Below are 27,319 nucleotides of genomic sequence, written 5' to 3'. Positions count from 1 at the left end.
CCTATTAAAACTCAATTTTCATAATTCCTTTTCTTGATGGATTGGCCCCAATAGCGGTACTTCAGCCAGCAGTGGGTTTTTTAACACATTAGAAATGAGAGAGAAAATGATATGGAAATAAATCACATTTTGCACTTGATCAGAAGACAGTGTGAGCTGTTCTGCCTTGAGTCAATTACTCATTATGCATAGCTATTGACCTTTCTTCCAACAGGAAGTGTTGTTACTATCTTGGTGAGCTCTGTAATTGACAAGATGTCTTGTCTAATATAAAATGTGCACATTTCCTCACAGGTTGATTATAAATTCAATGGTGGCCTTAGGCAGCCTCATGCCACAGGAAAGGTTAGAAAGGCTTTTAGTAACCTATTTATTAGCACGCTATTCTTGTTCACCACACCACATCTGCATGAACATGTGCAAAGCATTTTGCCATCCAAAGTAACCAATCAGCAAAGAGATTTGTCATAAAATAAGGACATAAAGGAACATCTTACAGTGAGTGGAATAATATTGTACTTCTAACCCTGTCTCTGTAAAATGTTGGAAGTCGAGAGCATAAAAAACAGGTCTGCGTACAAAAACAAGGAGATACAAGGAACAGTTAAATGGAGTGGTACTTTGAGATAATCAAACACATGATGAAACACGTATTTTAATTAAATCATCAGATATAAGCAGAAAATTGCCTTAATTTAGCCAAGTTGCCACTCTGACTTTCTGGAGAAAAGGCATATTACTGAAGCAAACTAGCAAAAAATAAAAAATAATTTGATTAACATTGAGCCGAGATATACAATTGTTCAAGTACAGAAAGCATTTGAAACAAGAGAACAGCACATTGCTTTCCACTGATAACTTTCATTCAGTTAGGAGGGTATTTGATTAAAGGCATCATTCCTGCTGGTAAAAGCTGCAAGCTGGCAGAAGCAGGAAAAAGTCCAATCGCATACATCATCTGAACACTTGGATAAACCTGTAAGCGTGATAAGTAGAATAGCATAAAACTGTATCTCAAGGACATCACAAAACAGAATGTCTGGGCTGTTCAATTGTACAACTTCAATTCACTTCAACTTCAATTGTACAACAGCCTTCTTTCAAACCATACCATTATATAATCCATGTTGCATTCAGTACAATACAGTGCAATGAAGTGCTCAGGCATCAAACACTAATATAATTCTGATATGCCACCATATGGATAAGCATAATTAATTTATTTACTGAATGTATGTCAATGTGTAATGTTAGCCAGCTGGTATGTAGCTGTGCAGTATGTACAGTAAACCTCCCTCCCGATGCCTCAAGAGATGTGCTCGTGAGAGAGCTACTGTAGCACCCGGGGGTTTTAGCTCAATAGCATGCTCAACTCTCAATCCATAGTTCGAATCTGGGCAAGTGCAGGGCTGAACAGCACATGCAGGCATGGACGGATTATGAACTTTCGGGGCCCTGGGCCCAGATGTATTAAGGGCCCCCCACTAATTTTTGCATATGTGGGAGGGGGGATTTGGGGGTCCTCCCCCAGAAAAATTGTAAGTTGTCTGATGTGATTTTGTGTATTCTGGTGCATTTTGGGGATGGCCAATACTAAATTCCATGAGATTCATAGCCTACATCCTGATTTGTTGATATTGAGGCCAGGGCTCTACACTAACATTTTTTTCCAGGAGCACTTGTGCGCCCAAGTTAAAAAAAATTAGGAACACAGACAAAAATTTGGGCGCACAGTCACTTCTGTACTTAACTTACACATAATCTAACATTACACTGCAGCTAACAGTTAAACATGCCAGTGCACCAATTGCAAATATTAAGAATGACTGACAACATTTAGGCTACAGGAAACAGGATTTTAAAGATCAGTGCCTACTTTATTTTCAGTCTGTTCTATTTTCCTACATTTTGTTAATGTAAAATAATATAATACATTGGCATATTTGCATTTAGCCTGTATATCAAGTATCCTGCCAAATGTAGACTAATTTATTTATTTGTGAATCCATCTGTAGCTAATCCAAATATGCCCATGGTGACCTATCTGACTGCACACTGCCTAATACTACTACTAAAACAGTCCATTTTCTCTTCCACAAACCCAACATAGGCTATCAAGGATATATATTTTTTTTAAATATCTGCATTGATGGGGGCAGGAGGAGGCAAACGTTAGGTAGGCAAACTTTCGTTTTGCACTTCAGCTTGTATTCGGTGTAAACAAACAAGCATGCGTGGAAGCCTGGAGTTGTCAGCGTTCTACCTTTGAATAAAATGGGAGTATTACGGAAGGCTACTTTTGTGCCTGTTCGCTACAGCTATATTTTGCATATTGCAGCCAATACGTTAACTGGGCTAAAAGGCATGTTAGGTTACAGAATCAGAATCTCATCCTGTTCCTCCTACAGTATATCCGATGAATTCGGTGGATAGAAGAACTAATTTCTTCAATCTTTGCATCTTGGCTGGCTAGTCTAACTTTCCGCTTTTTCTGCGCGCTCTTGGATTTGATAGAAGCGACAACTAGCGAGTCACAACGCGAAACTGCTAACGTTGATGGGAGGTGTAGTTTTTATGCTGCATTCGCGATGTGATTCTATGGTTTGCACAGTAATGTTTCTCGATGTTGCGGTGTATTTTGTAGACAAACACTGACATAGTTAGAAGTCATTCGCACCAGTGCGCCTAAATATTTTTTTGCACTCGCACGCCATCATATTTACTCACATGTGCAAGTGAAATGGGCGCACTGTAGAGCCCTGGAGGCAATGATTCCGTGCAAAAGTTTGGGCTTCAGGGCCCCCTGATCCCTTGGGCTCCTGGACCTGGGCCCGGTAGGCCCGTGCAGTAATCCATCCCTGCATGCAGATTATAAATGCAGTGAATACTACTACTGTATGACTACTAATGTTATTTGTTGCAAAATAATCCGTCATTACAGGTAGGCTTACAGAATAATGTTAATAGATGTATAGATGTATACAGTACTGCCAACACAATATATCAATGAGATCCACTTAATGACTTAACTTATACAGTGAAGGCAACTGCACACTGAGTTTGTATTTTTTGTGACTGACTAAAAGGCAAGTTCTGTATAATGTCAGCGAATGAGATTTCTTTTTGCTACAGTTCTGTATTTGATTGATTAAAAATTGGCCCTACAGTATGTACTGGTAGCTGAATAATCTATTACTCCACTTTTATTCATTTAATTAGAATGGTTTGTACAGGACTTGTGTTTTCAAGCGGTAAACCATTTTACTTCTATATTTCTAACTTGAGAATAAAAAAATATGATTGAACAGGAGGGTGATTTGGTCTGTCCATCACAGAAAGGTACAAGGTGGGGTTAAAAAGTGGTAGGCTAAATTGGAGACTGAACTTGACTGACTTAAGTTATGAATTAGGGTTTTCTAAGATGCTGCACTTCTACATTTTCAACAAGTGTCTTTGTAATTTGCTAATTTATACTCCACATCATTAAAATGATCAGATGATGGGCCATCTCCAACATCAAGTATGCAAAACATCTTTGTGAAACTCCCAATGAATCTGAATAGAATTTCTATTTTTCATTTTTAGAAAACAGAATCAATAATGTATAATAGCATTTACAGGTACAACTATTCAAGTGTCATTTAGGCACGGCAGTCTAATGGAGCGTTACCATTAATCTCTTTTCCCCATCCCATAGTCTCAATGTACATCTCACGGGATGTTTGGTGAACCTCTTGACATCTGATTTCCTGTTCATTAACCAACCAGCTGTTCATTCTAATGAGCCTAAAGGTAATTTCTCATTCTGATGACTAACAACTCAATCTTGAACACAACCTGCATCATTCCTCCTGCCCACTGTCTAAGGCCTAGGAGGGTATATAGGAGATACCCAGCCTCTTGCACAAAAATGGTATGGGAAGGCATAGTGTAGTATGAAGTTGAATACATAGGAAGGAGATGAATCATTTAGTGCCCTCAAGCCAAATAATAAAAGTAAGAGACCAGAAAGGGTCCTTTTTTTCCCATATCATTTTTGGCATGAAAAAGTGTACCATAGAGTAATACACCTCCTCCAACAGAGAGGTTGCCTACTTTCTTACCAATTCCTAAAATGGTGGGTTGGTTATTTGGTCCCTTTACAATAGCTTTCCATTATTGCATGTTTGATTTAGTGCATACAATTTCAACTTTTACGATGTAAAGCACAAAACATTTTTGTTCAGCTCATAACAAAGTACAGAACTGTGTGTGTGGGTGTGTGAGTGGGTGTGTGTGTGTGTTTGAGTGACCAAGAGAGAGAGAGAGAGAGAGAGAGAGAGAGAGAGAGAGAGATGGTTATTCTAAATAAAGTCGGGCCATGAATCCTGGAGGAATGTACATATGCCCACATACAGTCTGTACTGTACTGCTCACAGAAAGCCAGAGTGGAATTGCTCCCTGATGTATCACATTAATATATTATAAACAACCTACCATTGCCAGATTACACTAAATAATTCACCGTTCTTCAGAGAATGAGATGTGTGCCTGCACAGATTATTTACTGCTTTAAAATTATCCATTCAAATGTCATGAAAGGAACCACTAGGCCTTAACTAAAAAACAGTCTGCTGTATTGATGTGTGACTCAATCCCAAACTATTTAAAATTTAAAATATTTAAGATTCAAATCACGCAAATTGTAACTGGCTGAAGCTGGAACCTGGTATAGTTAGTGTAGCATCCAATTTACTAAGCACAAATCCTGCATTTAATATACAGGACCACTAATGAGCTGTATTTTGTTTTTTGCATTCAAATGAAGACTTAGTTGCACAAATGACATCTTACTTAGGCAAGAGGTAGAAATTAAAGGAAATGAATGCAAAGGCAAAAGGCAAGCTGAGCTACACTGCTGATTTGTTATAAGGAATGCCTCACATTTGACAAATATTCCACCATTGCAAATGTAACCAACCATTTCCATTCAAGCGCAAAAGGTTTAGTACATCTGGCTTTAAAGCCATTCCTCAGCCTCTTGTCTTTCTGTGCTCAGCTTTAGCTTTAGTGGCACTTAATATGTCTACTTTCTTGTCTGAATTTCTTAGCAAGAGGTTACAATACAGTACATCATACCATCCATGAAAACATTCTTCCATAAATACAGCTATCTTTGACTTGCAATGCCTTAAGGAATTATGTTTTAACTTGAGGAAAGAAGTCATCCTCTGTTTCAGATCAGAAGATTAGAAGTGGAATGCCTAAGGATTATATACTCTGCAGCATCAGCATCTTTCTTTTCTCTGAGCCCTATAGAGGCAATGTTGCGTTTCTGCAACATCTACAACAAGTACTTCCTGTGAAAAGAAAGGGCCTCAAACCTCTTCAGTCAATATGTACAGAGAGGGGGAAAAAGTATTTGTCTCCCTCATGCAAAATGGTGAGGGGGCCTGCCATGAGAGACCGGAGGTTAAACGGATGATAACTCTGGATTAAAAACATGAAGCTAAAGCAAACCCGGAGCAAACAAATTACAGAAACGATGGTGTGTTAAACAGGCTATGATGACATTTAAAATATGTGGAAAAGTGAATTACCACTATAAATTCAATTGTGATTTGTTGGGTAATTATGTTATAAGTATTTAAACATTCACTGCCTCACTCTTATCACCTTGTTTTTTTCTATCTTTGCATAAATGTTCTTACTATGGGGCCTGCTAGAAAATATCAGACCATAAGCTTGTATGACTTGATGGAAAGTAGCTGAATGGTTCATTTTATCCTTCCACCCCAGTCCTGTCCTAATCAAAGGCAGCACTGTCTGCCCTTACATACATCTCAAATGTATGTTTCTATTTCCAGTTCCTTCAGGTCTGGAGTGCATTCTATTTCATCAAGATGATACAGTTCAGATTTACATAGGTATTCTTCTGAAATTGTAACTGTGTCAAGCTGACAGAAAAGACATTTGAATGACTTAAGCTTCTATTTTGATGCTCTATGTAAAAATCTTCAACTCTGTGCTTTGCTTATGGCCATAGTAAATTTACCCTTGTAGACAAACTTTATCAAGTGTTTGCTCTAATGTTACAAATCACAGTCATTTCTTTCATGCTTGCTCTTCCTGTGCCTTATGAAATAATGTTAGCTTATTAGAAGAGATGACCAGAGGTCAAAACTATTTTCTTTAATAACCTCATTCAGGCAGAGAGGAAATAGGTATACAGAGTTGTCAAAACTTCCTCCAAAAAGCAGTAGGCTGCCGTTTTCAGGCTCATGTATCAATACTGTATATGAACCAATACTGTAGATGAATTTCAACCAGAAGGCATAACAGATCATTACGGATTCTTCTCATCCTTTTTGAGCAAGACTGTTCCTCTAAATAGTTTAAACACAGCAACATGAGCCCCTAGCATGTTTATATGTATGTATGTATTCCTTCTCTTTTTTTTTACTTAAGTCTGTTATAGGTAATGCTGTGTTGGCTCTTATAAGCATGTTATATGTTTATACCAGGGATTAAAGTGAAAAAAAATCGTTTGACTGAACTTTTTTCAGGCCATAAGTCATACGTTGTTCATATCTACCTATAGAGATAGCACCCCTTTTGCGGTCACAACCTATTGGTTTTTAATGTACAAAAAGATGCAAACAGCAAAGTAAAGGGAGTATTCACCTTATTCACACGGCGGCCATTGTTTACACCAAAACGAGGCTACAGGGTACACTTACTATAAAATTAATGCCACCTACAGGTGAATGCATAGAACATAACAATCATATGGTTTGTGTACCCTGTAGCCTCGTTTTAGCCGCCAATGGCCACCATGTGAATAAGGCGAATTGAGAGTGTTCTTGATTGAGATTGAGTTTTCCTGATGAACAAAAATATATTTTAGTACCATCCCTGACCATTGCTGATTAGCCATTGCTGTTCTTTTCTACTGCAGCAATATTGTAGAAAGGCTTTAACACACTCTTATTTAATTACTTCAGGCCAAAGGGGAGATTTTTTTCTTGTTAATATGCAATTCTACACCAAGTAAAATCTATAAAATCAAGTTTGCAAGACTTCCCATTTCCTCATCAAAGTAACGAATCAGAACATTCTAGATATTGTTCATATTTCCATTTGTTGCCTCATCCGCATTTAATGAAAACATGGTAATTTTGAGTTTTACAGACAACTCTGTTTTCCAATGAGCAGCAATACTGTGTGTGCTCATGCAGGAGGTCTGCGCATTTGATAACTACAATCTGGAGACGGTGCTTTTGTCTTCAGCAACAGATTGTATAATGTTGACAAAAGGGTTGCGATATGGTGAGGGACAGGTCGTGTTGCGCTATGAAAGAACATGAGTAGCCTACTTTCTACACTGCAAAAACTGCTTATCTAACAAAATGTAACCAAGTGTTATTAATCTTATATCAAGATTAAAAAAACCTAGTTGGTATTGTTTTCAGTATAAAGAGACTTACCTAGCGCTTTCTTGTGAAATCATTTGACTTAATAAAAAAAAAAAAGACTTATTTTAAGACATCTCATCTTGAAAACAAGCAAATTTGTCTGCCAGTGCGTTAAGCAAATTTGTCCTAAAAACAAGCAAATTTGTCTTGATAAGACTCCTTAAAATAAGTTAAAGTCTTCTTAAATTAAGTCAAAATTATCTTTTGAGAGGGCGCTAGGTTAGTCTTTTCATACTAAAAACAATACCAAATAGATTTGTTAATCTTAATATAAGATCAATAACACTTGGTTAAAATTCATTTTTTGCAGTGTAAACGTAAAAACGGTCAGTAAACGTAGCCTTCCTCTGTCGTGGTGGCTAGTTGCACCAGGTAGGGAAGATGTCCTGAAGTGCACGAACGTTAACCTTATGGCGGTCTTCTGATTGGTGGCGTGCTAAAACGTTTTCCTATTGCATCCATAAACAATTTTCTTGCAGCGAACCGCGCAAAAGCAAACCCCCGGCGCTTTAATTTCTTTACACCATGGCTTGTTAGTTCTCCCCCGTTTCCAACAGCTGTCCATCTCCATTTATTTTTTAACTTTTGACACCTGCCTTCCTTTAGCAACAACGCATCCATGACAGCTAGTGGCCTTGCCAAATAGACGCACACAAATCATGACACTAAGATGCGAGGTTCTGGTAGGCCTACTGGTTATGGTTTTGTGCTATAAATGAATAATATTTTATAGCAAAGTTTTACGTTTATTATTTTAATTGTATGGTTATTTTTTGTCAACATACACTCACAACCTACTGTCGTTAAAAGTGAGGCCTAAGCAAAATAGGCTACAAGGCTGTCTGTGCGTCACAAACAGACTGACCCCCTTACTCAACAGTTCGCGATGATGACAGTGATATTATAATTTTTTTTATGCTAACACGCTCAGTCAAAACCTTCAGTCGCAAATTGTGAAAAACATTGTTGTACATGTCATAACAGACGGGATAATAAATTGCATAGGCTACGGTTTATATTGCGTCGCTTTACACATAATGTTAGTTGCATTGATTAAAAACTGTAACAATAATAGTAGCCTACATCGGGTGGCATAGAAGGCTATCTGTTCAAGTCATAGGTGACACCAAAAATGAATGACCTCCCCTGACAAGAGTTCGCGATAGTAAGAAATTGTCTACATTGATGCACGGAAAGAACACAGCCTACGCTTCTTCTCCGAATTCGCACATAGAGCTCACAATATCATATCCAAAAAAGTTAAACGGATTGGCCAACCTCATCAGCTGTCTCTAATGTGTCACTATAATCCAACTTTTAGACCGTTATAGTCCTCCATATGTGTTCTTTGGAAAAGCAAAGGTGATAAGGCCCCCCCCCCTATTTTTTTTCTCATCGGATCTGCATTGATCTCAAATATGACATTTCTAAAATCAAATTGACGGAAATCCGTCCTATGACGGAGAACTTTAATCCTTGGTTTATACTCTCATGTTAAATGGGATGGATAATTTCTTCAAACATACCAGGACAAATTCCAAACAGCCTCAGGTCATTTTGGCAAGTAGAACTGAGGTAACTGTAAACTAGTCTGCTTACTGGATGTGTGAGCGTGGATGTGCCAATGCAATACAAGCAGTCAAGCCACTGCAGACCCTCACCACTGAAAACTAGTCCGGAAAGAAAATGTAAAAAGATTCCAGAAACTGCTCCAGTTCCGGATTATCATGTAGGATAATTGAGATACTGTGACCCTCCACGTTATACTGTATGAACATCTGAGGTAAATTTTCAGTTAAATGAGCAGACACACAAACAGTAGACAACCAGGCCTAAGTACAATATCTTCAGCCAAGGAGAAAAAAATAAAATTCAAAGTAATTCATATGACATTACCAATCCGTTAATAATTCCATAAGACTTCACATTTTACAAGAACATTTCCTTAAAGAATTATTTCCTCAAAAAACGGTCCTAATCATCAGAATTTGGTGTTGCATAATACTGTAATCCCGGGGTTAAAAGATTGAAAATAGATACAAACACATGTGTGCAGCACTGTAAATACATTACTTGAAATTAAAAGAATTGTTCAGCTCCCTGTAATTAAGAAACCATAGAAACATGATGTGCAGCAGAGCTCATGATTATCCTGATCATCATCTTGGTTTCTCCAAGACAACCATGACATTCAAAGTGTGATATAGGCTTATATCTCCTGCTTAAAACTAAACTTAATTTCAACTAAATGTTTAGACATCTCAACCACTTATTTTTCTCTAGAGTTGAGACAATCTTGGCGTTTTGGGATGAGGTTCAATTTTCACTATAACTAATATATAATAAGAAAAGAGAGAGGTAGGCAAGGAGACTGTAAATTATGATCTACTCAAACTGATTCTGCTAAAAATAAAAAAATATCTGTGATTCCATTGATACATAATAGAAAACAATAATGAGATAATGTGTAGATATCATGAGCTATCAAAGAGAGCTAAAATCTTCCCACAGAACTAAAATGGGAGACCAGTATCTTCAGTCTAGAGATACTAAATTCATTCATCTTTCAGGAAAACAACAACTTCTGAGAATGAATATATCCAGTAGTTTCAGTTCAAATGATTTATTCCAGTGTCATATCCTAAAATGATTATCTCTGCTTCAAACATCTTCAATCATTCAAATTCTACGAAGGATTAATACTCCAAATAGATCAATACACTCAGCATGCCAGACCAAAAGTTTGCCTTTTTCCCCTTATAGCCCCTGCCAGGATAAGAAGACTGTGCCACCAGCCATACAATCTTCAAGTACAAATACTGCTAAGCCGTTAAGCCGATGATTGGTGTGGGAACACAGTATGTAAGCGAATGACTTTGAGGAAGAGGGAAGGGGCCTGCTGATTTCTCAATTATAATTCCTCCTCAGGCCTCTCAGAAACAAAGTGCTAAATTGCATCATTGACAGTCAACAGGACCAGAGAAGCCCTTGCCCAAAGGTGTTGTGGTTCAACAGAGGCTGGTAATGGCACTGGCCCCCTTGCTGTTTAGAGACTAGTAAAAGATTGCTGGTGTGAAGAATGACTACTCAACATTTCCCTCTCTGCCTTCTGTTATAAAGGTGAGGGGGAGAAATGAGTCATGCATAGCAGTCAACAGTTTATCAATTCCCTCTGCATTTCAGTTCAATCCTCTTTTGTTTCCATTTGGGTCTCAGGCAAAAACAGCTTGAGAACTGCTCTGGTTTGTATAACATTCCTTGACATTGACTTCAGTCAACATCAAATAGTCCAATGCCACACAGTTTGAAACAAACGGTTTTACATTAATATTGATATTTTGATAATTATGAATACAGATGTTTAAGTGCTTACTGCTATTGAATTTTTAATATACCATTTTCTAAACAAAAACAAATGGCACAGAAGGGGGAAAACACAAAAATGCTAGATATTTCATCACTGACAAAAGCTCTTGCCATCATTTCAAAACCACTATGCACTCCTTCCCCTCCTTCGCCTTAGTCCATGACTTGATCCAGCAACTCCTCACTCATGAGTTCATCTCTGCCTCTACCTGGTCCTCATCCCTTTAGCAGACTTCATTCTTATCTTCCAAATACTTACCATAATTTGAGTCAATTAACACAAAAATGGATTTGATTATGGGGCATGTTTCAACCGATAGCGGAGGAACAAATCAGGGCAGCAAAGTTTTGTGAATACTGTACTAGGGAGAGCATCAAAAACATCCTTCTCGACAAATGCCTTAATCGCTGTTTTCTGTTATTGCGCTGTCAACATCTTGTATAACAGAAAATTCTCGCTTCTCTAGCAGCAGCCTTTTTGTTGTAAACAAAATCAACTCAAGCACAATCAGGTTGACGTGGATGACTGCGTCACTGTTGTTCATCTGCCCATCATTGATTAAAGCCCGCCCAAACAATTTCATTGGCCCGAACACATCTTGACCAGGCGTAGACTTTTCAATGGAGCAACTCCAGACCAAATTTCCTGAACTCAAATTGTGTGGGCAGGTTCAATTCAGGCTGCTTCCAGGCTACATCCCCCACCCTCATCTAATTACTCTCCCTTGTTCAGACTTTACTTCCTCTTTCTACTCCTCTGTGTTGTTCTGCTTCCACATTAAACAAAATCAATGCAAAAATTCCTCCTTTTACAAAATTACATAATGTTACATCTATAATTGAAAACACAACTCACTATAGTATATCTCCAAGTGAGATTGAGAAATGGCTGTATAAAATAGACCATCCACAGCTGACTACAGTGTTGTCCTGTTACTACTCATCAGCTGTTATAGCTTTTAAGCTGATGATGTCACAGTACTGAAAACAAGTTTTGAACATTGTTTTCATTTCTAAAGTTTTGTGCGCAAATATTTATAAATAAGATCAGATAAGATCCATAATTTTGGTGGGAACAATGCAACTCTGACTGCATATATTGTGTTAATGGTATTTCACTAACTCTACCCAGGGATGTAAGCAATCAATTTGTATACATATATAAAAAATCATCTGGGGAAGACTCCAGCCTCAGTCAATTCCTTGTGAAGTTCCCCCAAGTTTTTGAATCGACTTTGCTTGACAATTCTCTCAAGGCTGCTGTCATCCTTGTTGCTTGCACACCTTTTTCTACCACACTTTTCCCTTTCCAGTCAACTTCCCATGAATATGCTTCCATACGGCACACAGGACTCACCTTCTGTGGCTTACCCTCCTTGTTGAGGGTGTCAATGAGTGCCTTCTGGACAACTCAGTGTTTCCGCTAGGCGGCCTTGTCTTGGCATACAGTATGTTGCAACTGTTTCTTTTGTTATACTGTGTATACTCTTATAACAAATGCGTTGAAAATAACTTTAACACATTTCTATGTCCAGATAGGGACAACACAGTTTGTGTTGTTTCTAACACATTCGTTTTAAGAGTGTAAGTTTTAGTACCACTCACTTCTAAGCATGATATTATAATGACTGGTCATATATAGTGAACATTCATATTATATGAATCAAATGGCAAAATGACAGACATATGTAAGGATCCTAATTCCCAGGCTGATGATAATCCTTCCAATCATATGCAGACTTTTGATCAGCTACTATGTGGGCCTACTGTCACATGCTTGTCACATGTGCCCAGGAACAGTTAACTAGGAGCAGGAAATGTAACCAAATGTATAACTTGTCATGTCTTGATTTATTCACTCTCACTACAACAATGGTCTCAGTCTCATCAACAACTCATCATGTGATCCCTATCAATGTAACCAATCACAAACTGGGTAGCGTATTTAAGGGAAGTTGACAGAACTTTCGAGGAGCCATTCTTTAGTCAGAACTCCCGCACCACTTTGGTGTGTAGCCATCATCCTCTGAGCTAGGTATGTTAACTCTCCTATTGTTTCGTATGATCTCTCAAAGTTTTCTTTTAGCCTATTTGTAACTTCACATTATTCATTCTAGATGGAATCTATTATGTTTGGATGAATAACTTATACCTGACAAATAAATTGTTAAGCTCTGACCCGCATAGCCTTCTTGCGTTTCTTTAGATATCCTCAAGGTTATGGTGTACCACAAGAAACGGCTAGGATTAGTTTCCGTCGCCATAGAGGCTAATCAACTGGAAGTGGCACGCTACCAGAAGAACTGACCATTGTACTGTATTGTGACGGATCGCTGATTTACTAGTAGTGTGGAATTAGACAGCTAAAGCCTTAGCACACCCTGAACCCTCTGTAGCTTTGGTAAGGTTTCAGTTTCAGATGAGCATAGTGATCCGGGTCAGCACTGTAGCCTCTGACCGACTTTCACACTAGGATCATAACTTGTGTGTTCGTACCGCCAAAATTAATAGGCAGAGGAGGGCCTTCGTACATTATCCCTGGAGAAAACTAGTCTAATTAATCTGGTGATGGGAGGCATTCTTATAACAGCATTGTGGGTATCAACCCACCATGGATAGTAATATTACTTTGAAACAGAAAAGTCAGATTTATTAGGCTAACAGGGGTTCTATAATCAATTGTTATATTTTCAACAGCACGCAGGCAGCTTCACTATTTCCTTTGACCACTTCCAGTTCCCTCTTTGGTTCTGAAAGTGAGGTCCTATACATACATAACAGTCATACCATAAAAACGTTTGGAAACTGTCTTGATAGTAATGTCAGCAATGATAGCTGTCTCCTTTGTCTTGTCTTAGTCATGGGAAATTAAAGTCACTGCAAACCAATCTAGTTGACCAAATTAACAATACCCTACTTGATCTGGTCACAGGAAATATTGCTTCATCCAACTGCATTAATATTACTTATATCTATGGGTAGGTCTAGTGTTTTATGTAGTTAATTTGTAGCCACAGGGGTAGAGAGCAGGCTTTCTATGATAGATGTACATACATGTATCTTCCTGGAACTGACTGAGTTATACTGCACACAAGTATGACACAGCTTTACTTAAACATTCTGGATGCAATAATTTAGAATGCCCCATTTTGAAAAAAGAACTTGGCTTTTGCTGCCTCAATTTTTTAAAAGCCTTTTACTTTCCTGAAAATGCATCAAATATGGCTTTATACATAATTTCACAGTATTGCATTAGAAGTAATATTCTGTAGCTTGTCTCTTAATTAAACGTTTATGAGGGAATCACAGCTGTCTCTGGCTACCCTAAGAGCCTTGTTTCATTATTAAGACTGTCACTGAACAATGTGAGGCCACGGCCACACACACACACACACACACACATAGAGAGAGAGAGTCTTCTCTGGATCTGCCCTTTGCAACTAGTTCTGCTATGCTGAACATTCCCCAACTTCACTGGGAAACTACTGTATGGCTTCTCCATATGTGCATACCTTTATTTTTACTGTGCACCTTTGCAATTAAATGTAGCGATGACTACTGATGATCATCTGCATATTAACAAATATTTGGGAGTGAGTAGGCCTACTTGTGTCTGAAATCACATCTGCTACATTTTACAAATTCACAACCAGGTTCATAATGAACTGAATTTACATCCTGTAAAATGTATGATTAGTTGTTTCATTTGACAAACAGTTTCAAAGTTTGAAAAAAAAAAAACTTTGTTTTATCCTGTTTTGAAATGTTTATATATATATATATATATATATATATATATATATTATTTTCTTATCCTTGGGTATTTATCATTTATTTATGTTTATGCTTTGTTTTACCTCTTTAAACTATCTTTTTACATTTGTTTTATTCTATTTTACATTATTTAACTATATTCATGGAGTCTTGCACACCTGTCTATGCATCTTCAAGGCATATTGTTTCTGCCTTCCCTGCTCTAACTTGTAAAGCACTTTAGGTCAACTGTCGTTCGTTTAAATGTGCTATACAAATACAATTACTTGACTTGATCTTATGGAAATTATCAAATGCATGCATAAATCTCATCACCAAGCTGAGTACACTGCACTAAAATATATATATTTTTAAATCCCAGTTGTAATATTATAATATACAGTATAAAATGCACTGTACAGTACATCAGGTGGATTATGTCAATGGAGTTATGCATTGAGCTTACAACAGAAAATGTGAAGTGCATGTGAAAGCTGTTTTACTATATTAACTTCCATTATTACTACTGATGAGCTTTTTACACATTACTGACTAATATAGCCATTAGTCTTAATTTATGAGATTTATTTTAATCTCATATAGCTAATGACCTGTACAGTTCAGCAACATCCACCTTATTGTCCTTTAGCTGATGCACAGAGCCCATTAGGGCTGCCCTAAAACTTCCTGGGTCATTAGCCCTGATGGGTAGGTGTCAGATTTTGGGTATGTGTGTAGTAAAACATTAATATTGACATCCACCATAGCACACATGCTTATGCACCAAACAGCATCTCTAAAGATAAGCACTCTAAAGATAAGCTAATCTTGTGTCTAGCTGCCTCACAACATTTCATCAACAAGTCAGAGGTCAAGTCAAAGATAGTAATTAGAATGCCCAAAAGCTTCATTCTTGATATGGTTTGTTACTTCACTACTTCATTCAGCAAATAACAGCACACGGAAATTGGAAACATCCATGAGAGGTTTTGTCAGGTAGAAACAAATGTATCCTGTACAAAAACAAAGGTCCACAAAGGTGAAGCAGATCATTATACTGCACATGCCACGCTTTACCGGAGGCAGCAAAGTAAATGGATAGGCACACACAGTTAGTCCAGGTTCACTTTCAGCTTTCACTGGAAAGCTTCACTTCTAAGGGCAGGCAAGCTGCCAGCAAACACCCACCCATGAGGTGGGTTTTGGGGAAAAGAGAAAACAGGCACAACCCTGAGCCATTCTTTTCCCTACAAAACAGAACACACATTGGGAGTATGTTTCATTGACAGACTAAGGGGCATTGCTAGCCAACATGCATGTTATTTTAAGAATGTATTATATACAGTATAGCTGCTCCAAAAACACACAGTAGTGTGCACAGTAGCAACAAAAGTACCTCTAAGATTGATCAGTTCTAGCAAATAGGAATTAATTATCAGGGTTATTGATAGACAGAAGGTATACCTGACTAGATAAACCTTGTGTTCAATTCTGATAATATATCAATTACACACTCTCCACTGTCTAAGAACATGACCTTATATAACTGAAATTTTACCCCAAATCTGCAGACGGTATATGGACCTGTATCCCACAGTGGATTACATGACTGTCCCATTCTTTATATTCTCCTCACATCATATGGCAGCTCCCTTACACAAGGCCTGTAAGATGTCAAATAACTGACACAGAGTCACTCCTATAAGGTGGATTCAGTTTACAGCATTTCTTTGAGGTTGTCACAATTCTAGATATCATTGTAAATCAGAGGGGGAAAAATGTTATGACCTCAACATTTGCTTTTGATTTTTTGGAGTGCACTCCCAAAGTTGGTTCAAGCACATATTTCACATCGCTGTCTAGCGCCTGCAGCTTAAGTGCTAACCGTAGTCATGAATCACTTCTGCTCCCTTTTAACAATGACTATGGTTACGTGCACAACATATTTCGGTTAAAGTACATTTTCTGGTTAAGGCAAAATTCCGAATAAGGTGTTTACATGTGCAGCAGAGCATTGAACTATGTGGCTATTCCCATTGTCATGTAAATCTGCATATTCAAAATAAACTAGTGACATACAATAGTAACAGTGACCGCGCCCTGACATCTGAATAAACTAGGCACATTCTATTACCGCATCCCATGTCCACAAACTAAGGAAAATTAAAATTCTTGATTTCATGTTATACTGTGTTGTCTTCTTAGCACTTCTCAATCGTAATTTACTAGAAACACTAATTCTCATTCACATCATCAACAATTGCAGACGAAAAAGGCGATGAAATGGCAAGCAATGCAAATATGGGACTTAACGGTATGCCACATATGCCTATCAGAACCCCCAGAGAGGATGGATGGAAGTTCGTAGGCAGGACTGGTGGGAGAGATTCATGATGAGTTCACAAATGTGGACTGGAGGGTCGCGAGGGTCAACCCACAACATGGGTTTTTATGGGTTTCTATGTCATCGTTCTCAGATATTTGTGACCCTGTCCACATTATAATGTAAACTCAAGAGTTTTCGAATTAATACGGGCCTATAATTTCCATTTCCAGGAGCTCAAAAATACCAGTCATGTAGATGTAAGGTGCAAACGTAACAAAAGTGTTTTGGATTCAAACGAAAACAGAGTAGTGTGGATGTATTTGGGGACTAACTGACAGGGATCACTCTCTAGAGGTTGAGAAAAGATTTGGGGGGAAGGGGATTTATGGAAACTTGCAGCTCCTACAAAAAACATGTAGTCAGTATTTTAAAAAACATTGCATTTTTACAGCATTTTTCAAGGCACCAAAAACACTTTTACAGTGAAGGGGGAACCTCACTAACCACCACCAATGTGTAGCTCCCACCCAGCCATTATGTGCCAGAATGCTCCACACACCAGCTTGAGGTGCAGAGTTAGGCAATGAATGAATCAGCCAATTACACTGGGGAAAGATTAGGGAGCCAGATTGAATGAGTCAGGTTGGGAATTTAGCCAGGACACTGGGGAACCCCCTACTCTTTGCAGTTAGTGTCATGGGATTTTTCTTGACCACAATAAGTCAGGACTTCGGTTTAACATCTTATCTGAAGAATGTCTTCTCCTACTGCACAGTGTCCCCGTCACTGTACTGGGGCATTGGGATTTTATTTTTGGGGGCCAGAGGGAAGGTTGCCACCTACAAACTGCCCTCCAAACAGTACCAGGGTTCCCAACCATGAAAACTGATGTCAACTCATAGCCTCATTGCTTTTTAGCTTTGTAATAGCCCACTTTGAGAGTTTTCCCCCTATGCTTAATCTGTTCACCAGTGCGTCCAAAACCTGCCTCTTTCAGTTTGTCTTCTTTTAGTTTGTCCATCTTCAAAATCTAACTATTGTGGAGCTTTCACCCATTGATGAATCCCATAATGTTCAAATCTTTCATAATTTGTAGGCATAAAATTGTCTCCAGAAATGCATGCTTTTCACAATGTTACCAAGTTATTAGGGCAACCAACCAAACTATCATAATTCCTTGCAAATTGAACACGCACAGACGTAAACTAATATTCCGTTAGGGGACATTTTCCAATTAATGTTTAGTTTACATGCCTCACACACATTCGGAATATTGGCATCATTCTGATTAAAACTGGAATATGGTGTCTACAGTATGTAAACATAGTCAATGACTTTATGTGCACATTCTAAAATGCACAAATCAGAAGAGACAGAGGAGCTCTTCAAAACCATTCCCTAACCTCTTGAGTTCCTATGAAATAAGGAAATCACCTCTAAATGTATTTTAAAACATAGACTGCCCTGTTAGTTTCAGCTTGTCACTGTTTTGAGAAACTGGCAATTAGTTCATTAGTCTCAATCATTTGCAATTGCAGGTGGGGCTGGCATATGTTACTGATGGTTACTGTGATGAAAACCACAGTATCTGAGAAAAGTTTTGGTGCATCTGCTCACCCCGTGCGTGTATGCCTCATGGTGTCCAGAGTTATCTCCAGTAAGACTGACATGCTTTATTTGGCAGCCACTGAGTCCTGGGACCCAGGTGACCATCTGTTTGTATGTTTGCAGAGCATGAGAGATGTGTCAAAGGACAGTTTACTCTACTGATCTCACCTGTCATTTCCTCAGTTCACCGTCACAACTGTCTGCTGTTGTAGAGGGATGGGCTGCTTTACACAGAGTAAGTACAGCAACCAGTCTACATGTCTTGGGAGCCCTGCAAAGACAAAAAGAGAGCTATCAGTAGCTGTGTACAGTGATGTGTATATGGGCATTCATGTTGTGGGTAAGCGTTTGAGTAATGCAAACAGAGCAAATGATTGAGAAATGAAGACTGTTCAATACAGAAAACAAGTGGACAAAGCTAAGCAACATGCCAAAATCATATGTGTCTATGCCTTTTGGCATTGTGAGCTCAGTTGTTAGTTCAATCAGATTCAATTTACCACAGTTACGTTGACCTCATTAAATTGTAACGAACATTTAGAAATGCACAGATGTGCACGCATTAAGTAAGGAACGGTTATGAGCTAAGTTTGAAAAGGGCTCAGTTGTTCAAAAGCAACAACAGATCTACTGCAATCCCAGTCAATATAACAGGTCTCTGGGCTGTCACATACAAAAATCAGTGTTCAGCCAACATTCGTGACTAATGGACGAAAGTGTGTCACACTGAGTTTACTTACTGTGTATAAGTATATATACTCTTTTGATCCCGTGAGGGAAATTTGGTCTCTGCGTTTATCCCAATCCATGAATTAATGAAACACACTCAGCACACAGTAAACACAGTGAGGTGAAGCACACACTAATCCCGGCGCAGTGAGCTGCCTGCAACAACAGCGGCGCTCGGGGAGCAGTGAGGGTTTAGGTGCCTTGCTCAAAGACATTTCAGCCGTACCTACTGGTCGGGGTTCGAACTGGCAACCCTCCGGTTACAAGTCCGAAGCGCTAACCAGTAGGCCACGGCTACCCCCGCAAAGGTGATGTTTCATTAAAGCTGCAATGGTTATAACCTCCCCCTATCAGCAAAATTGCATTTTAGTGAATTATACAGTCAGAGACACTGGAGACAATTTCCATACCAGGAAATTGATAATGATAAAAATCATATTTTTAATGTCAAGAACTGTCAGGTGGATTTTACTGCAGACATTAAAAGTGAAAATGTTGTCATAGGCACAAAAAAAGGAAAGATATATAGCTGCTGGTGTTAAGGTAGGATGTTCTCTTTCTATTAAAGGGACACCAGGCAACGTTTTCGTGTTAATTAATCATCTTCGTAAGTCGGTATATGGTTAAATGACTCATTACGGGGTGAATGAAGGCTCTCTCGCCCGCCCCTACTGCCTGTAGGAAGAATATCCAACTTGCAAGTTCGGTGTATCCTACCCGCCAACCGAAGCAGGATCAGCTTACAGCACAGAGGCAGGCTAACGAAACGCTAGAGATTGTTGCAAACGTGTGTATAATGGCAGAGCCGGCGAAGAAGCAGCGAAAACCCTTGACGGAAGGAAAGGAAAGGAAAAGAGCTTCAGACAGAACGAGGGGGAGTTTCGTAGAGAAAAAGCATCAGGCTTGCCTGCTGTCCCTTTAAACCTACCTAGAAGGTGGGTAAAAACATGGACCTAAGTTTGTTACTTCTTGATCCTCGAGTCCTTGAGGATTCCCTCAGTCAGACTGTGCAGGATAGAATTTGTGGTGATTGTTCTCTGGAGAACCATGAACCTGACCCTACAGAATGACCATCTTGTTAGGACGAGGAAGTACAGCTGGGAAGAGAAGCAGGGGCAGAAATATCCAGTCAGAGCTGTGTCTACCTTAACAGGACAATGGCAAAGGCCAATTAAGTTGGTCTGGGAGCCCAGGGAACTGAGATGCTTTGGCTTGAGGAGGTGAAACTAGTTTGCAGTGAAGAGCATGCCTGTCCATCAATCCTTCTGTCGACAGGCCTATAGGGAAGTGAACATGGATATAAAATATGACAAGAGTAAAGTCATAGGATATAAAATAGACTTTAAATAAATAAGCAAAGTAATATTAAATAGATAGAGCAGTGAGATATTTCAATTGTACAATAACGTTCAAGTATTTTATATGGGCTCTGCCATATTTGAGTCTGGTAGGAAACATGCATAAGTCACACCTATGAAAATCTACAGGAAAAAAAGAGGTAGTAATGGCAGTAACAGACAGAATTCATGATTTATTTGTTTTAGTCAGTCTTAAGCCTAGAGAGGGCTGCTTTTCATTAATATTGTGGAGAGGCATCATTTCAAAGCTGCAGTTATTTTCTGGTCTCACAGCACTGTTTTCACCATTTGTGGCAAAAATAAGTCGGAACAAGACCATCCATGTTTAGTGCTTAACATGAAACCAACTAAATTTTTTTTCAATAAGTTTCAAACTATGAAGCCTTTTGATTCATAGTGAACATGATTCAATGCCAATTGTACTACCGTGTCATTTGTGTGGGCAGCCGTGGCCCACTGGTTAGCACTCTGGACTTGTAACCGGAGGGTTGCCGGTTCGAGTGGGCTGTGGCTGAAGTGCCCTTGAGCAAGGCACCTAACCAAAGATCCTTGATTACTAGCAAGATAGAGCAACGTAATTCGTTACTATGGGAGCAAAACGGGACAGTTCCGGTCTGCATAAGTGGGAGTGTCACCCTACGTCACTAAATAAACTTTCTCTCTTAATAAGCAATAACAACAGATAAACATAATTGTGTTCACAGTATTATTGTCCATAATCATGTATGATACCAATGAATCATTCTTAAGGACATGATATGAATAATTTAATTAGTCATGTGAACCGAGCTAGCTAGCTAGCTAACGCTAGCTTAAAATGCTATACAAGTGGATGGTAGTAGCTATGGCAATACAGCTATGCGCTAACAAGTGACTAGTAGTTGAAGGACTTCGCTTAAACTTAATATACTGTTGCAAATTCGCTTGAGTATAAACTATCCACTTTAACTAATGTCAGTAGTGTTATTCAGCTAGTTGTCATTTCAAAGAAATTACACTTCTCCGTTTAAAATGTTACCTTAGCTAAGAGGCTAGCTAGCATGATAACCGGACAGTAACTGGCAGCAGCATGGTCTAATATTAAGTTATTTTATTACAAATCCGAACACTAAAAAATTACACTATTAGGCTTGAAATGATCCCAAACACTTACAGATTATGACACAATTTTCCAAAAAACCCTCAACAAATCCAGAAAGACAAAATGACCAATTTATTGGTAAAATTCCACAAGTCTCCATTGACATTAGTGCAGCAAGGGCTTACTCTGGTCTGCATAAAGGGGGATTTCCCCCCCTCCCCCTTGCAATAATCGAACGCGGAAATTGTCGAACGTTTGCGCCTCTCGCTCCGCTTGAACCCTCTCTGACCTAACCCCTCCCTGCTCCCCGAGCGCCGCCGTTGTAGCAGGCAGCTCACTGCGCCGGGATTAGTGTGTGCTTCACCTCACTGTGTGTTCACTGTGTGCTGTTTGTGTTTCACTAATTCACCAATTGGGTTAAATGCAGAGACCAAATTTCCCTCACGGGATCAAAAAAGTAAAAAAAAAAAAATATCAAGAGTATTAAGAGTACTCCTACTGTATGTCTAGGAATATAACAGTTACCGGTGTAACGGCAAAATTATTGACGATAAGATTTACCGCTTTGATTTTAATTATCTTAATTCCTGTGCTGGATTACCGCAGTGCTGGATTACCACGGTTCTCCGTTGAATTTACCAAATGTATAGGGTAGGATAAGTGGCATAACTTTTGAGCGTTTTAACTTTACCACTCGTCTACTGCAATGTTTGTGGAATTCTTTCAAGCATCATCAGAGTCCTCCAAAGTAGGTGGCACAACGTGGGCTTGTTATGTGTTTGAAATCAGGTGCCACAACGTGGGCTTGTTATGTGTTTGAAATCAGGTGCCACTGCTACGCTTATTTCAGGATGACTGCAAACACAAATAAACCTAGCTAGATTTGTGGATCTGCCATGCCTACTTTCACAGGAATGGTTCTCCATTGAATCTATAGGGTAGGGTGGCATTAGTAGGGGTTTACCACTCGTCTACAGCTAACGACAACTTGTGATGGCCATTCATTCAAAAAATTGTCGGAAGTTTACATAGGCTAGTTTAAATTGTTTTCTTGTCCCCCATGCCTGCTTCATTAAACCCGACTAGGAGGGACGAATTCCACACATTCCGCTTTTGCTGAAATAATTCCTAAATGGTTTTGTTTAGAGCTGAAAATGCAACTATATTTGACAGAGGAGAGATGTAGGTTCAATGGCACAATCTTTTTGTAAATTACGTTTAATTAAAAAGTGTTTAAATCATCCCGGCTCTCCCTTATGGTAGGCTAGTTGTGAGCAACAGGCATGCCCAACCAAAGGAGTTGCAGCTTTATTAAGCGACAACAATTCACTAACTTCACCTCAGTCGCCAGCCCATCTAACTTCTGTTAGCTTTGTATGTGTTTTCTCTCTCCCTCTGCACAGTGAGTAACAAAAAGGGATCCTTTTGTCTTAAAGGAGCCACACCCCTTTTATGACAAGACATTATGCTATTCTGTTGACATTTTCAACACATTTGAAAAATACCGTGATAATACCGACAACCGTGATAATTTTGGTCACTATAATCGTCGCGTTACATTTTCATACTGTTGCATCTCTACCGGTCACAATAAAAGTGTATAACTAAAAGTTTCCCCTAAATCCTATTCACAAACCTGAAACCAACTTTTACTATGGAAAAGCAACATCACCTAAGAGAAAGACAGTGAGAGCCACAGGTAATCAACCTCTCAATGGGCTCTGCGGAGTTGATACACACAAACACACACAGTAGGTCTTACTTCCAAGTCAATTACATGATATATGGTATGATGTATAATATTGAAGATTCCAGGGGTCCCTCTTGTAAATCCTGATCTTTAGGTAACTTCCAAAACTGTTCAATTGGATTTAAGTCAGGGCCTAAATTTCCTTTCTCTGAAACCAATTGAGAGTTTCCTTTGCTGAATGCTTTGGATCATTGTCCTGCTGGAAGGTCTAGCCATGTCTCATCCTCATTGTTCTGGTGGATGGCAAGATTCTCCCAGAAAAAATGGCTCCATTCATCATTTCTTCAACTGTATGAAGTCTGCCAGTACCATGAGATGAAAAACAGCCCCACACCGTGATGCCTCCACCTCCAAACTTCACTGTTGGTATGGTATTTTTAGGGTGATGCACAGTGCCATTTCTCCTCCAAATATGGTGTGTACTGTAGTATGACATCCAAAGAGTTAAATTTTGCTCTCACCTGACCAGAATACATTCTCTCAGTATTTCATAGGCTTGTCCAAATGTTGTGTAGCAAACTTTCAATGAGCTTCAACATGTTTTTCTTCAGTAATAGAGTCATGTGGGGTGAGCGTGCATAGAGGCCATGGCGGTGGAGTGCATTACCTATGATTTTCTCTGTAACAATTGAACCTGCTGCCTCCAAGTCTTTCTGGAGTGGTCCTTGGCTCTTAGGCTACACTTCTGACCATCCTTCTGACTTCCTGGTCAGAAATCTTGTGAGGAGATCCTGTGCATGGCCGATTGATGATGCAGTGATGTTCCTTCCACTTGCAGATAATGGCTCCAATACTGCTTACTGGATGATTCTGAAGTTTTGAAATGCATCTGTAACCAGTTCCATTGATATGTTTTGCAACAATAATGTTGCAAAGGTCTTGGAAGAGCTCTTTGCTTTTACCCATCATGACATGTTTCTTGTGTGACAACTTGGTAACGAAAAACCTTTTTATAGCTCAGTAACCCAGCTTACATTAATTTGCACAGATAGGAGGGATAATTACTCTCTAACTATGTATAGATTCCAGCTCGTTCCTTGCCATTCCTTGCCTTTGTGTACTGTTTTTTCTTAGTGTGTTCAATACTTTTTCCCTGTGCCATTCCACTTTTTTACTCATAACTCTACTTAGGGACATTAATGTTTGGATTTTTTAATATGTGTGGATTACCTAAGTTAATACTAATGTCTGTAGAAAATTACATGCAAATAGCCTCTCTGGAAGTATACTTACTAAAAAAGATGATGTTGATGTGTTCAATACTTATTTTCTCCGCTGTAGATAGATAGATAGATAGATAGATACTTTATTGATCCTCAAGGGGAAATTCAAGAACCCTACCAGCGTTCCGTCGTATTGCAAGCAGCTGATTCTTTGTGTAAACAAGTTTGTTGCCGCTGGAGCATTGTAAAAGATCCATACCCATAGGATAGAATGAAAACACTCCTCAAAGTGCGTAATCCAAAAAAGTTGCGAAGTAAAAAAAGTAAAAAGTAAACAAAAGACGATAAGAAAAACACAGACACGGAGCTACCTCGACAGGCTGCCTCTAGTGCTGCCACTAATGACTAATTTTGTAACGACTAATCTTTCGACTAATTTTTTGATTAGTCGACTAATCTAAACGACTTTTTTTTTTTTTTTTTAAATCAAGTGTTTGTTATTTCGCTGTGTCCATTTTATTTTGAACTCAACTGAAGGGGAAACATAAAATATAGATAACTCTTTTGTTAGAAGCTTATTAAGTGAACTGTTCAAAAACATTATGTGTAAAAAAAAAAATCACGCATTTAAAATGCTACCATCAGATCTAATTTCAGACCTTTGATATACTTTATTTGTATGCCAGTGTTGCAATGGACATAGACAATGTTCAATGTTTGTCAAACTTCTTTGACCTGAGGGCCGATCATGGCACCTACATGAACCCACCCCCCATCAAATTATCATTATATCACATCACAATTATTATTGTTATGCTATGTTGTTGACCTGAGGGCCGATCATGGCACCTACATGAACCCACCCCCCATCAAATTATCATTATATCACATCACAATTATTATTGTTATGCTATGTTGTTATACATGCACTTCAAAGCAGCCAATGTTTAAAGTGCAAAAAGTTTGTGAAAACAGAGGACTGCTTTACCAATGTAAAATAAAATTACAATAGTTTCATTGCTTTTGCATGGTTACATGATAAATACTTCTCAAAACAACAGCAATTATATGGGTGCCATTGTTTTGGGATGTTTCCCTCATGCAAGCATCATACACTGGTAGGCAAATGGAAAGAATATTGACATGATATTTAATTATGCCACAATAGCTTTTGGCCATGTTATTCAAATTTGACTATACAATACAATGCTAGATAGTGTATTAGTCTGTGCTCTGTTTGTATGGAAGTTGCATAAATCCACATTGTTCTATTAAATGTTGTTTCATAATTAAATAGCCTTCCAATAGGTGAATCGGAGCTTTGCTATCAACGTTATCGAGTGGTTTCCGTTTCGCTCGCGCACACGCATGCATTGAATGAACGCTCATACCACCATTTAATTGCATGCCTCTATGTTTGATGACACTGATTGCAGAAACGTTTGTTTTCTTTTTCTGTCGGTCCGCGGTTCCTTGATCAATTGCGCAGCAAATTATCAGACGAAGCCCCGGGAATAATTTCACTCCACCAGCAGTGTCCACGTCGCGGCCAGAGCTCGTCCGCGGCCCAAAGTTTGAGAAACGATGGTCTAGCCAACTTTGAAAGGCGACAGGAGTTGAGGACTTAAACAAGTAGGCTACAGGCACTTTGTGCGTCTTACCACATAGGATACCTCACTGGCTTGAACGCAAAAAAATATCCTATGCATCGTGACTTATTGAACATGGGTAATAACGCGCACCTTGATTGTTGGTATCACGGGCAGCGCATATTCATTTTAACGTTTTTGGTAACACTTTATTTTAATGTGTCACTGTTACAGTGTACCTACCTAATTAGGTACAGTGGTACAACCTGTGTAACAACATGTACTATCAGGTACTATCATTGTACTTGCATTATGTATTTGTGGGTACCTACATATAGTTGTTACATTGTAATACTGAGTGCTTTTACAAAACTTTGCCAATTTGCCTAAATTTTCATCAGAGGCAAAGAGCTGACCTGAGACCTGCTGGATGGGGTAAATCTGCCCATGATAGATTTTATATACAAACCATTCTTAGCTCCAGTCAAGGCCTCATTATCTTCAGTGTACATGTAACAGCTGTGCTGCTACAACCTTGTTACTCTTTGATACAGTGGAATAAACCTATTAAGTGTACCAGTTAATTACTTACATGTACATATGACATGTATGTTATGTCTTCGATGTCTTGGAACAGGTCTACTAATTCACATGTACTGTGTGGTGTAACAGCAGACACGTTTCAACACATCAATTACAGGATGCATGACATCATTGACAGGATGTATATAATATGTACATATAACTACTTAACTGGTACACTTTATTTTAATGGGTTTATTCCACTGTATCAAAAGAGTAATAAATGTGTACCAACACAGTTGATACATGTACTACAGTATGTAGGGTAATGGCAGACATGTTCCAAGACACCAATGACACAACATACATGTAATATGTAATTGTAAGTACTTAACTGGTACACTTCCTTTTAATGGGTTTATGCCGTATCAAAGAGCAATAAGTGTGTACCAACACAGCTGATATATGTACTATGTAGTGAATTAGTAGACCTGTTCCAAGACATCGAAGACACAACATACATGTCACATGTAAGTAATTAACTGGTACACTTAATAGGTTTATTCCACTGTATCAAAGAGTAACAAGGTTGTAGCAGCACAGCTGTTACATGTACACTG

The 27,319-nt window shown here is 38.7% G+C and overlaps 1 long non-coding RNA gene across 4 annotated transcripts in view; it reads right to left on the bottom strand.

The window, feature by feature from the left end:
• LOC121694633 overlaps positions 1–27,319 on the bottom strand; it is a 146,736-nt gene that overhangs the window by 62,434 nt on the left and 56,983 nt on the right. For 2 of the 4 annotated variants that reach the window (XR_006025850.1, XR_006025849.1), the window contains exon 2: positions 18,676–18,778. This is a non-coding gene — a long non-coding RNA (uncharacterized LOC121694633). Of the gene's footprint in view, positions 1–853; positions 977–2,729; positions 2,859–18,675; positions 18,779–27,319 lie in introns of those variants that run through there. The other 2 variants (XR_006025851.1, XR_006025852.1) reach the window with 2 other exon arrangements.

Source organism: Alosa sapidissima, chromosome 20, assembly GCF_018492685.1.
Source record: "Alosa sapidissima isolate fAloSap1 chromosome 20, fAloSap1.pri, whole genome shotgun sequence".
Taxonomy (NCBI): Eukaryota; Metazoa; Chordata; class Actinopteri; order Clupeiformes; family Clupeidae; genus Alosa; species Alosa sapidissima.
The sequence above is the reverse complement of the archived record's forward strand: the minus strand, read 5'-3'. Positions and strand labels throughout refer to the sequence as shown.